General features: G+C 42.2%; 1 protein-coding gene across 1 annotated transcript in view; it reads left to right on the top strand.

The window, feature by feature from the left end:
- The first annotated feature begins 3,770 nt into the window (after nucleotides 1–3,770).
- The window catches only part of LOC121877530, a 152,038-nt gene continuing 141,223 nt past the window's right edge, over nucleotides 3,771–14,585 (top strand). The window contains exon 1 of the mRNA XM_042383297.1: nucleotides 3,771–3,819. The gene's annotated coding sequence lies outside the window, so the exon portion shown is untranslated. The remainder of the gene's footprint in view (nucleotides 3,820–14,585) is intronic.

Genomic DNA, 14,585 nt, shown 5'->3' on the forward strand with positions numbered 1-14,585 from the left:
TCCCTGTCAACCACAACGTCCCTTTGTTCCGTAGTTTAGGACCTTCTCCCTTCCCTGTCAACCACGACGTCCCTTTGTGCCGTAGTTTAGGACCTTCTCCCTTCCCTGTCAACCACGACGTCCCTTTGTGCCGTAGTTTAGGACCTTCTCCCTTCCCTGTCAACCACGACGTCCCTTTTTCCCGTAGTTTAGGACCTTCTCCCTTCCCTGTCAACCACGACGTCCCTTTGTCCCGTAGTTTAGGACCTTCTCCCTTCCCTGTTCCCTGTCGACGTAGTTTAGGACCTTCTCCCTTCCCTGTCAACCACGACGTAGTTTAGGACCTTCTCCCTTCCCTGTCAACCACGACGTCCCTTTGTGCCGTAGTTTAGGACCTTCTCCCTTCCCTGTCAACCACGACGTCCCTTTTTCCCGTAGTTTAGGACCTTCTCCCTTCCCTGTCAACCACGACGTCCCTTTGTCCCGTAGTTTAGGACCTTCTCCCTTCCCTGTCAACCACGACGTCCCTTTGTGCCGTAGTTTAGGACCTTCTCCCTTCCCTGTCAACCACGACGTCCCTTTGTGCCGTAGTTTAGGACCTTCTCCCTTCCCTGTCAACCACAACGTCCCTTTGTTCCGTAGTTTAGGACCTTCTCCCTTCCCTGTCAACCACGACGTCCCTTTGTGCCGTAGTTTAGGACCTTCTCCCTTCCCTGTCAACCACGACGTCCCTTTGTTCCGTAGTTTAGGACCTTCTCCCTTCCCTGTCAACCACGACGTCCCTTTGTGCCGTAGTTTAGGGTTGACCTCCGAGAAAGATGATGAGGTCTTCTCTTTTTTTATCTGGCTGACCATCCACACGCATGAGACACAGAGAGAGAAGTAAACATATATATAGACAGATAAATAGAGAGAGAGACAGACAAACAAAAGAAACAGAATAGACAGGAGAGACAGACAGAAACAGAAAAGAGATAATAGGAGAGATAGACAGAGAATAGAGAGACAGTGAGGAGATCGATAGAGAGAGAGAGAGAGGCCTACTGACCTCCACATTCCAATAATCAACAACTAATTTAAGAATCATTATATTGACTCACAAACAACACAGTAAAGGTGTCCATGAAACACGACACAAACTAACGGATACCAAGACCTGGATATAATTAACAATGTAAGATATGTGTTGTCCCGTCTCTCTCTCTCACACACAAACACATATGTACACACTCGCACGCACAAGCGCACGTGTATGAGGATGGCCGGCCCAAGGGCCACATGGAGTGAATTTGTTTAAGGTGTAGAAGCTGTCGTCAACACAACAACCACACCCTAAGTTAACGAGTTGCCTGACCCAGTGTCAAGGAATAGTCCGAGATGACCGGACAACTCGACAACTGTACTGGCTAACCATTACCCCGGAACACGCTCCACAAATCGATTCACATCCAGGTCCCCAATTACTGCTGGGTAGACAGAGGCAAATGACTTAAAGAAACTTGCCCATAGCTTCACTCTGCCCGGGGATCGAATCAGAGATCAATCACTTGCGAGGAGAACATGCTGACCATTACACCACAGGTAGCCACTCACACACTTACACCTAAACACACACACACACATACCAGCACGCTAACCTAACCTATCCTCCCCATGTTAATCTTCAGGTTATCCGATATAAAGCTTATTAGTTATATCTCACACTTCCGGAAGACGTAAGCAAGAATGTCAGTTTTCTGTCCGTGCGTCTGTAAGGAATTATTGAACACACAGGTCATATTACAATATATGATAACGTGACATTATTATAAAAACAAATAAAAAAACAATGGCTATAACACGCCGACTTGGCTATAACACATCAGGGGAATTTGACCCATCTTCACCACCAACCGTGTTTAACACATGTACTCAACGCAGTGTCCGCTAAAATCAATCTGGATCACTTGATGATTATCCTCCAGCTTATATTACCTGACGATTAAACACCCTAAAGCTACCTGGTGGGATAGGTTAGGTTGGTTAACATAAAGGTGAAATAAACTTGTTGCGGTTTCCGGTTACCTGTGGAATCACTAATTAGAGGTGAACTAGAAGCAACATTCATAAATGTTTATGGGTTAAGTTTTCAAACCCAAATGGTCTTTTCTCCATTTATTAAGAAAATAAACTACTGCACAATAACTTGGATGTCACCGTAATTAACGCTATCAGCTGTGAGCGTTAATAATGGACGAAGCTTGGGTATATACAGTATATCTAGCTTCTTAGAGCACACGTCTCAGTGGCTCAGACACGGGAGTTGAACTGGCGATAGCCGGCTACTTAATTAATGATTCTGTGGTTCAAGGTGTGAGGGCACAGCAAGAATACACAGTCACGTGCCCAGTTGATGACTACTCACGTCTCATAGGAAAGTTACCGTGGGTGATGTAATTATATAAACCTATTGTATGTAACCCACATTTATATAAGTACTGTATGGGACTAATAAAAACTGGGGGCTAATCTTAAAGTTAAATTAGCGGTGGGGACTAATCTTCAGGTGATAGGAGAGAGCTCACCTTATCTCTCAGGGCAGGTTAGACCCTTATCTCTCAGGGCAGGTCAACATAAGAACATAAGAAAATAAGGAGTCTGCAATAGGCCGGTTGGCCTGTGCATGGCAGCTCCTGTCGAGAGTTACTACCACTCTCTATCATCCATGAATCTATCCAGACTCCTTTTGAAACTTTCCAGAGTTCCCGCACTTACTACAAAGTTGGTAAGCTTGTTCCACTCGTCCACCACCCTATTTGTGAACCAGCTTCTGCCTTATCTCTCATGGTAGGTTAGGTCCTTATCTCTCAGGGCAGGTTAGGTCCTTATGTCTCAGGGCAGGTTAGGTCCTTATGTTTCAGGGCAGGTTAGGTCCTTATCTCTCAGGGCAGGTTAGGTCCTTATCTCTCAGGGCAGGTTAGGTCCTTATGTCTCAGGACTGTGCTTAAATACATTAAATTCTGTTCATCTGAAGACTAGTAGCACCCCCTTCCCCAGTTTATTTCACCTCGAGATTAATCACCCTAACGTTAACCGGATCTAGTCAAAACTAATCTAATCTAACTTAACCTAACCTAGATTAACCTTACTTCAAATACATCGAGGCTATCTTAACCTAACCTAACCTAACCTAGATTAACCTTACTTTAAATACATCGAGGCTATCTTAACCTAACCTAACCTAGATTAACCTTACTTTAAATACATCCAGGCTAACCTAACCTAACCTAACCTAACCTTACCCCCAGGAAGTGTTCAGTTGTTTGATCATCAGGTGAAATAAGTTGGGGACTAATCCTCAGGTGATTCTTAAGCACGTGGTGGCTATTACATTAAGTGACTCAACACGTTCAGATCTTCCAGCTGGCGGGATTGTGTACAGAACATGTTATCTTATATGGATTATAGTTATTAAGAAGTTATCGGTCGTGATTTGCTACACAGGGATTGCGAATCTATTTTATTCCCACGATAAATTACTTGGTCTTTTATTCGATGGGGTTTTATTCAACAGGTTTTGTAATTTAAGTATTTTATAGATGTGTTTTTTGTCTCATGGAACGTAATTGGGATGCTACTGGTGTCACAACGAACACCTGCAAGAAAAGCTGCCCTACCCTGTCTTGCCCTGGGGTGCCTTGACGTGCCCTGACCCGTGTTGTTATTATGAGGTTGGTGCCACTGAGGTGGGGGGGGCAACACGTAGGGTAGCTACGAGGTTATAAATGGCGTGGGTGCCGGGCACGCCAGCCAGTTAGCGGCGCGCGCGTGGGGCGTCAACATCACGCAACCTTCCTGCAGGTAAGTCGGTGAAAAGTCCCACTGGCGTAAGGAAAGGTGTCCTCCTGTATCCCATCACTTTCAGTTGAGTCATCTTGTCCCCATCACCTGTTTGTTCTGACTTATTATAATACTGCTCGTTGTGTTGTGTGTCAGAAGCATTTTTTTATTGTTTTACGAAGAAAATAACAAAATCCTTATCTAATACAATGACGCCTGTCTGTTCTCCGTCTGTGTGATACTTGCACTACTTAAGGCTAAGGACCCCTAAAAGGAATAAGCATTCAAAGACTTTTTTTAGTTATCCTTGGCTGAATCGCCTTACTGTTTACCATGACTTGCATACCCTGTACTGACTATGTTGATTACGTCACTTTGTATATCTTGGGTGGCACTTTGGCCCTGAGCGCATCTGTCAACTGTAGACTGGCACTGTAGAACTTCCAGTATGAGAGTAAACATACAGAGCAAAACCGTGACCTGACCTGACCTGCAGTGACACTATCTGACCTTCAGTACGATCTAGAGCACTGTTGGGTATCAATTTGACCTCAAGTATGGCATTGTGACGTTGGGTATTAGAGTAACACTAAATGACATCTAATGAGACTGTGTATGACCTGTGACACTGTACTCTGAAGACAATAATGTGGCACTATGACCGACGGTATGGCACTGAGTATCCAGTTGGTGGCACCGCTACGTCCAGCCAGCCAGCAGAGCACAGACTACAGATGGTCTAAGGTTTGGTTATCGTGTTCAGGATATCCGTTGGTCTCCAAGTAAAGATATTATGGCAGTTGTGTACTAAAGATGGGAAGACGCGCGCTCTCTCTCTCTCTCTCCGTTCTGTTTGTCTGTCCGTCTGTCTGCCTGTCTTTCTGTTTGTCTCTCCATGTCTACTTTCTGTCTGTGTGTCTGTGTGTTTGTGTCTGTTTCCCCCTGTCTGCCTGTCTCTATCTGTCTTTTTGTCTCTGTCTGTCTATCTGTATCTGTCTTTCTCCGTCTATGTGTTTTTCCCTACCTCTCTCCACCCCCCCCCCTCTATCTCTCTTTCTCTATCTCTGTCTCTCTCTCTCTCTCTCTCTCTCTCTCTCTCTCTCTCTCTCATTTCCCCAGAACTACACGTAACTGACCTTTATAATATTTCCCACTTCATATTACAACAAGTCTCACCATCTTAAATAATAATAATAATAATAATAATAATAATAATAATGTTATATACACTCATATGATCCCTTCCTTATTTTTATTTTTTTTCTTCTTCATCGTCACCTTTTCATAATCGTAGTCTCCTCATCGTCGTCATCTTCGTCTCATTATCGTAATTTCCGCCTCATCGTCGTCGTCTCCTTATTGCCTCTTAATCATCATCATCATCGTCTCCTTGTTACCTTCTCATCGTCGTCATTTCCTAATCATCATCGTCATATATGCGTCATCATCGTTATATACCAGTCATCATCGTCTCTTCGTCACCTCATTATCGTCATCTCCTTGTCACCACCTTCTCATTATCGTCATCTCCTCGTCACCACCTTCTCATCATCGTCATCTCCTCGTCACCACCTTCTCATCATCGTCATCTCCTCGTCACCACCTTCTCATCATCGTCATCTCCTCGTCACCACCTTCTCATCATCGTCATCTCCTCGTCACCACCTTCTCGTCATCGTCATCTCCTCGTCACCACCTTCTCATCATCGTCATCTCCTCGTCACCACCTTCTCATCATCGTCATCTCCTCGTCACCACCTTCTCATCATCGTCATCTCCTCGTCACCACCTTCTCGTCATCGTCATCTCTTACACATACATTTCCCTCTTCTCGGGTAAAAATGTAATGGTCCCTCCGGTGTTTCTCAGAAGCATTGGTTGGTCATCTTAGTCCCCAAAAGAGCATTTATATCCCAGTGTGTGTCTTAACTCCTTGAGAACGATGACTTAATCCCTAGAGTGTTGAGGACGATGACTTAAACCCTTGTGTGTTGAGGACGATGACTTAACCCCTTATGTGTTGAGGACAATGACTTAGCCCCTTATGTGTTCCTTGTGTCTTAATGAAAACCTATAAGAAAAATTATACAAAATATCAAAATTAACCGAGAAAAAAATTATCCGTCATTTGTCATGTAAACAAAAAGTTGCGTTCGTAAATGCGTCAATAAGTGGCTGTAAATACCTAAGATTTTTATCAGGTTCATCATTAACAAATAAAACTTGACTTTATAATAGTGTTAGTTCGAAAAATATTCTCTTACGTCTATATAAACATCTCACGTTAGTATAATTAGTAAGGGAGTTAAATGGTACTTATCATGCATGACCGCTGCGGTAAAACAAAAATAAAAAGCATGGATTTGTTTGGTTTTGTTTGCTTGTGTGTAATAATTGATGGAAATATGACGAAACTGCAAACTACAGATATACTTTATAATTACCATCCTCAATCTACCTCAAATTTATATATTGGAATGAAGTATTACCCTGTACTGTGTTGGCTCAGGGCGCTTGATTAACAAAGGTTCCAGAGAGCGAGAATGGGATTAGAAAAAAGGAGAAATAACAGCCGTATTTATTCTCCTGACGAAGGAATGGTCGCTATCTAGTCAACAGGAAATAGAATTAAGAACCATGGTACAAAAAGAAATGAAAATTCATATATAAAACAGATTGGAAACAGAAATTACGACACGAAGATCAAAACACAGGAGAAGTGAATTACCTTGATGAGGAAACACGCGAGAGACGAATCACCACCAAACTTGTAAACGAAAAAAAGACGCCACCATGAAGCCTCTGATGGTACGTCAGGTGAAGCAAGTCACACACACACACACACACACACACACACACACACACACACACACACACACTCGTCACATTTGCCCTGAGGATATGGTGGGCGGAGAAAGTAATGACTAATCAGAAAAGAAAAAAAAGTTCTGTCAAGCAATTTCTCAGTGGACCAAACCTCAACCACAACACCTCAAGTGACAGCCATCTTTACCTCAAGTGACAGACATCTTTACCTCAAGTGACAGCAATTTCAATCTCAAAGCGTCAAGTAATAGCTACCACACCCTCAAGTGACTGCAACCACAACCTCAAGTCGTCAAGTGACAGTTGTCTCAACTTCAAGAGACAGCAAACTCGGTACATTAATATCTTTTTCTCTACACTAACCTTACATCCACGGTATATTAACCTTACACCCACGGTACACTAACCTTACATCCACGGTATATTAACCTTACACCCACGGTACACTAACCTTACACCCACGGTACATTAACCTTACACCCACGGTACACTAACCTTACACCCACGGTACATTAACCTTACACCCACGGTACACTAACCTTACATCCACGGTACACTAACCTAACACCCACGGTACATTAACCTTACACCCACGGTACACTAACCTTACATCCACGGTACACTAACCTTACACCCACGGTACACTAACCTTACACCCACGGTACATTAACCTTAATTCCACGGTACACTAACCTTACACCCAAGGTACACTAACCTAACACCCACGGTACATTAACCTTACAGCCACGGTACACTAACCTTACACCCACGGTACACTAACCTTACACCCACGGTACATTAACCTTACACCCACGGTACACTAACCTTACACCCACGGTACACTAACCTTACACCCACGGTACACTAACCTTACACCCACGGTACATTAACCTTAATTCCACGGTACATTAACCTTACAGCCACGGTACATTAACCTTAATTCCACGGTGCACTAACCTTACACCCACGGTACACTTACCTTACACCCACGGTACACTTACCCTTACACCCACGGTACACTACACCCGTCCCTGACCTAATAACTGTTAAACATTCTCCCCTTGTACACCTGTCTGGGTACACGTAATTATCCCTTGTAAACGCTAAGTGAGGTTAATAACTCAACCTAAACTATCCGCCCTTATGAAAGTTTGGTGGTGGTTAGGTTAGGTTAATTTGGGTTCGGTTAGATTGGGTTAGGTTAGATTATGTTAGATTGGGTTAGGTTAGAATGGGTTAGGTTAAGTTAGGTTAGATTGGTTAGGTTAGGTTACTATGAATTAATCTAGATTAGGTTAAGTTCAAGTGTTTTATCATCAGGTGAAATAAACTGTTGTCTCTATTCTACAAGTGAGCCGTTATTAATTCTGCGTGCATTAGTGTACACGATAACACACCTGGACGGACCACCTCCAGAATTAAATCACCACAACACGACACCTAGCATGATGCAGCATTAGTATAGGGCTGCAGCATCACACGTACAGCCTACTTAGATCATCACCAACCAGAATATATCACCTAATTTAACCAAACTAGACTAATCTAACCCAAACTAGACTAATTTAACCCAAACTAAACTAATTTAACCCAACCTAGACTAATCTAACCAAAACTATTCTAATCTAACCCAAACTAGACTAATTTAACCCAACCTAGACTAATCTAACCCAAACTAGACTAATTTAACCCAAACTAGACTAATCTAACCCAAACTAGACTAATTTAACCCAACCTAGACTAATCTAACCCAAACTAGACTAATTTAACCCAACCTAGACTAATCTAACCAAAACTATTCTAATCTAACCCAAACTAGACTAATTTAGCCCAACCTAGACTAATCTAACCCAAACTAGACTAATTTAACCCAAACTAGACTAATCTAACCCAAACTAGACTAATTTAACCCAACCTAGACTAATCTAACCCAAACTAGACTAATTTAACCCAAACTAGACTAATCTAACCCAAACTAGACTAATTTAACCCAAACTAGACTAATCTAACCCGAACTAGACTAATTTAACCCAACCTAGACTAATCTAACCCAAACTAGACTAATTTAACCCAAACTAGACTAATTTAACCCAAGCTAGACTAATTTAACCCAAGCTAGACTAATCTAACCAAAACTATTCTAATCTAACCCAAACTAGACTAATTTAACCCAAACTAGACTAATTTAACCCAAGCTAGACTAATCTAACCCAAACTAGACTAATTTAACCCAAACTAGACTAATTTAACCCAAACTAGACTAATTTAACCCAACCTAGACTAATCTAACCCAAACTAGACTAATTTAACCCAAACTAGCCTGATCTAACCTAAACTACTCTATCCTAATCCAACCTAAAATAACCTAACCTCCCCTAATCTAACCTAACCTAACAGAACTATAATGTAGACTATTATTTACGTCTAACAAAACAAACAACAGACGGCATTATAAACAAGATTAGGCATTATAAACAACAGAAGAAAGCATTATAAACAAGATTAGGCATTATAAACAACAGAAGAAAGCATTATAAACAAGATTAGGCATTATAAACAACAGAAGAAAGCATTATAAACAACAGACGGCATTATAAACAAGATTTGGCATTATAAACAAGATTAGGCATTATAAACAACAGAAGAAAGCATTATAAACAAGATTAGGCATTATAAACAACAGAAGAAAGCCTGGGTCTGTCATATTCTCTCTCTCTCTCTCTCTCTCTCCGCTTTCTGCCACTTCCTCAGGTAACCATCTCAACCCATACACTTAAAGACTAATTACATATTGATCTTCTCAATTAAAGACGTTCACCTTCTTCAGACTATTAATAAATACATCACTACGGATACTGAAACCACCATCTCTGATTCCTTCTGCTGCGTCACACATTCCGGTCACCATGCTATAGAGGAGATAGTGACTGAATATGTTCCCGGCCGGATAGTCTATTGTATAGTAGTAGTCTGGTATCCGGCCATCACACACACACACACACTACCCACGTCACGTCACCTCATTTATAGTCCACGACACACAACAACAACAACAACCTTGAGATGAGCCCCTTGACGTAATCCACGTACACACACACACACACACACACACACACACACACACACACACACACACACACATCATAACAGTCATGACCAACGCTGCATAAAATATATATATATATTTTCATCAAAAACCCTTACATCAATTTATTCACGGTAAAATAAACCTTAAGGCATTTTATTCATCCAAACTACAATTCAGATCGTTTCAACCGGATAGAAAACCATCTATTATAATCTATTTGATGAGAGAGAGAGAGAGAGAGAGAGAGAGAGAGAGAGAGTTTATCTTCCTCCAACATTTGATTCAGTCCGAGATTGTTCATTCAGACTTTAATGATTTACATAAACTAATTTTACCTGTAATTTTCTGGCTAGGTTAAGTTAAGTTAGGTTAGGTAAGTAAAGACCAGATGAGATAAAGTAAGATTAAGTTAATAGGGAGGTTAATCTTCAGGTGGATTAAGCTGGTGTGTCTAATGTTCCCGTATCCGTCACACACAATCATCAAGTCAGCTGTGTTGCCCATTACTTTGTGAAGGGATGAGAGATTTTGTCACTCTCCCTTCTGTTATATTGTATCATTTGTGCCTTAGTAACGCGTGAACAATTGGTATAAGTTTTTGTTGTAGTAATGATTGTAGTGGTAGTTGTTTTTGTAGTAATTGTTGTTATTGGTGTTGTAGAAGTAGTTGATGTTGTTATTGGTGTTGTAGCAGTAGTAGTATTGTTGTTATTGGTGTTGTAGTTGTGTTGCTGTTTTTGTAGTAGTAGTAGTAGTAGTAGTACGGTAATAGTAAGTAAAAATAACAGTAAACAGTAAAAAAAAGAAATTAGTAATTGTAGGAATTAATAGTCGTCAATATTCTGCACCGGGTAGAGTAACACAAGCAGGTCGATGTCTGTTTCCACCAGCAGTTCGGAGTCTCAGGCGTATAGTGCAGCGTTCTTATTATCCGATTTTATTATCCGTTCTTATTATCCGATCTTATTATCCGTTCTTATTATCCGTTCTTATTATCAGATCTTATTATCCGCAACTAAAGTGTATAAGGACCATCGTGTTTTGTTAGTATTCTTTGGGTTTTCGTAATTTCGACTTTTTTTCTCGCTATTATGATCTTGTTCGTTATTGTGGGGTTGTTATTTATGTGAGGTAGTTCGTTATGTGAGGTAGTTTGTTATGTGAGGTAGTTCGTTATGTGAGGTAGTTCGTTATGTCCTTCCCTCCCTTCACCACCGCCCTTCCCTCCCTTCACCACTGTCCTTCCCTCCCTTCACCACCGTCCTTCCCTCCCTTCACCACCGTCCTTCCCTCCCTTCACCACCGTCCTTCCCTCTCTTCATCACCGCCCTTCCCTCCCTTCACCACCGCCCTTCCCTCTCTTCACCACCGTCCTTCCCTCCTTCACCACCGTCCTTCCCTCCCTTCACCACTGTCCCTTTCCTTCACCACCGTCCTTCCCTCCTTCACCACCTGATGAAAGTAGTCTTTGTGATTGGTCTTGACGTTACACTACCTCAAGGACTCACACACACACACACACACGCGCAAGTCTTCCTACATTCCACGGGGGTGCACTACATCAACCTTTCTTCACCCCTTCTCCTGCAACCCGAATTCTTAATGACTCCCACTTTATTTCAATAAGGTTGGTAAATTCTTGGAAGAGGGATGTGATCTGTGTCATGTCACTGGCGGGGGGTTGTAGGGGGGCACCTGTGGGAGCACAAGGCCTGGCAGCTTCAGAGTACAGACAGGGAGGAAGCCCAGTAGTACTTGAGTTAGGAGACGGCCGGGACTGCTGTGTTGTAGCCAGGAGAGGTCGCGCAGAGGCAGGTGTTGTTGAAGAAGGCGTTGCTGGAGACAGAGGGTACACAGGGGTGTGTGGCCCGGAAGACTTGGGGGGGTGGCGGCGTTGTGGTAAACTTGGCCTTCGGGGAGGCTTTTCCCCTGGGACAGATGGGCGATTGGGGCATTGCCGTGAGTCAGCATTGTGTAGGCCGCCACAGTTACAACATCTGGGATTAACTACATAGCCCACCCCACCACTATTAAGGTGGTCTTTGATTTTCTGGGCACAGGCGGCGGAGTTATGGTTACGTGAACAGAAGCGACATCTGGGGTGAACTGTGAATGCCCCAACGATTGAACTAGTGACCCTTAGGACAAGATGTGAGTGCTGTATCCACTCAGCCAGCGCCCCTCCCCCTGCAGACAATAAACAGATTCTGGTTAAACACCTCCACATCAAAACCTCCCCCGCCATCACCAGCACCAACACACACTAAACTATCTTAATTAACGTCACCACACACGTCTACCTCGTGAGGAGCATCAGCAAGTGACACAGGTGTGGCGGTCACTGCGGGGGAGGAAGGAACAAAAAAAGGACACGGATCCTTATTATTAAACAGGACGGGGCATTGGTCAGCCTTGGACTCTGACTCCACACAGAAACTGATGAATAAGTAATTAATAACAAATTGTACACATGAATAATTACCTGAATAACTTAATAAATAAACAGATAAACAAATGAACAATACTATCTATATTATGGTATATAGAATATGGGGGGTTTTGCATGTGACGTCAGAGATCAGTTGACTCTTTTATTTCCATGTGGCGGATGGAACTGCTTATCACCGGTTATGGCACAGAGAGAGAGAGAGACTAACGTAACCTCCTTGCCCATGGACTCGTTCAACCTGTATTACGCCTTCGAGTCATCCAATAACCCAATGCTGACTTAAGCCTCGTCTTTTTTGTATCATATAAGCCAAAGATATATTAATTATATAAATGTTCCAGACAATATCCAAAAAAAAATCTCACACTAGGATTAAATAGAAAACGGGTACCTTATCAATAGAAAACGGAAGCCAACCATTTCTTGCCACCCTGTACCGCATATCCGCACATGTTCTGTTTATTAATTATATCTTCAGAACGACGAAACACTTTTTAATTGTCTGCACAGCTTTAGGAGATCACCTGAATATGAACAACTTTTATTCCACGGGAGTTTTTTATTACCTGTCTCGTTTAGATGATCTATTTAAATAAACATCTTAATTTGTTCTTATCATTGAAGTTGAATTTCTTTTTATTGATCTACTTTTTTTAACTCAAGCAAATGAAAAATACATCTTAATTCATCAACCTCACCAACACCTCATAACACTACATTACAAGTTGACCTTCCTTACCCTTGAAAGTTAAACAGTTGCACAGGAGTTAACCAACTTGGTAAACCCCCCTCGTTCACATACAACGCAGACAGCATCAATATTAACTCGACCACATCAGGAACCTAGACATTAACAATCTGGGGTCACAGGGTTAAATTCACCGTGTTTAGAAGTTAAGGTTAGACAAGGTTATGGGTGTTGACTGAACTTATAAAAAGGCTCAGTATTCATTGGTGGTTATCAGTCTATTTACGGGTCAGAGATGAATTGCACTGAAATCCTTATAAGACAGAGGTACTGAAACTTTATCCATTATATCCCTGGATCACTGTAGTCACGGTAGGAGATGCAGTTATGGTCAGATATATGGAGACTTTATTAACTCAATTTACTCCAACATACCTCACTAAATTATTTTATATTTGGGTCAGCGATAAGGTTAATGATAAGGTTTACTATTATAGTAAGACAAAACTCACCAGAAGAGGATTACATATATACAGAATATTTATAGTAGAAGGAATGTAAAGAGAGGTAAAGCTTGGTAGTGTGGCTGGTTAGTTATTTGCTCTGTCAATACACTTATCTTATCTCATATGTCAATACACATATATTGTGTATCACGTAGTACTAGTACGTTCTTAAGGGACAACTTGTTAAACACCACTCTGATACAACTATTTATTAATTCACTCAATGACACGGACACATCAATATCAATATTATATCGGAGTTCTTAGCGCATTATTTTTACGTTACTCGCCACTGACTCGGACACAAACATGAAAGGAATACACTTCCTACAGTAGGTAACTCACCCTAGGAATCGCTCTGACAAAGACTCATGTGTAACCTGACCTGACGTAGGCCCAGTGGGTGCTGGCTGGGCTGCCTCCTATGGGAGACTGCTTAGCTGGTGACGCCAGGATCTCCCTCCCGACCTGGGGAGGGGACAAGCGTGACTCTACTTAAGTGAACAGAATGACGACCCGGACGGGAGAGAGATGACAGTAACCAGACTGACAGAATCACAAAGATCAGAATGAGAGGATGACAATCAGCCGAAAATAATCCGAGTGAGGCCGTGGACGGGACTGCAGGGCCTTTATATGGGCCAGGAACAGCCGGCGTTTGACCTCTGCCAATTAATACTAAACTGGTTAGATCTGGACAGCTGTGTTCAGGTGTGGTCATGCCCGGGTGTGGTTGTAGATCACCTGGCTAACTCAAGCAATTAACGGACGAAGTCAGGTCCCTTGGGTCCTGGTATGTCAGGGTACCACGAGGTCTGCAGTGTACTTGCTGTTATATGTGTTGCAATTCTCTGGGCTGTAAGCTATGGTCTGATAGTCAATCATTACACTATGCCCTTAACTCATCCATGACGACTATATGTTTTGATCAAAGTGAATCAGCAAAGTGAGGTTGATTCATTTATAAAAACGAATCCGTAAGTCGAATTGAATCACTAATAAAGCAAAGCCGTAAGTTGGGGTAAATCATATTATATTGTTTACCGGATACGGAAATGTTCTTGAATAGTAGGAAGACGAAGATGAGAATAAAGATAAAGAAGAAGGAGGAAGTATTTAAATTTCCTCACTGGTGAAGGAGTTGGGGTCAAGGAAAGGTGGAGGATTGGGGCAGAAGGAGGAGAGGAGGGAGGGCAACTGTTGGAGGATCAAGGTGGAAGGAAGGTCAGG

Source organism: Homarus americanus, unplaced genomic scaffold (genome assembly GCF_018991925.1).
Source record: "Homarus americanus isolate GMGI-L3 unplaced genomic scaffold, GMGI_Hamer_2.0 scaffold14655, whole genome shotgun sequence".
In the NCBI taxonomy this organism is placed as follows: Eukaryota; Metazoa; Arthropoda; class Malacostraca; order Decapoda; family Nephropidae; genus Homarus; species Homarus americanus.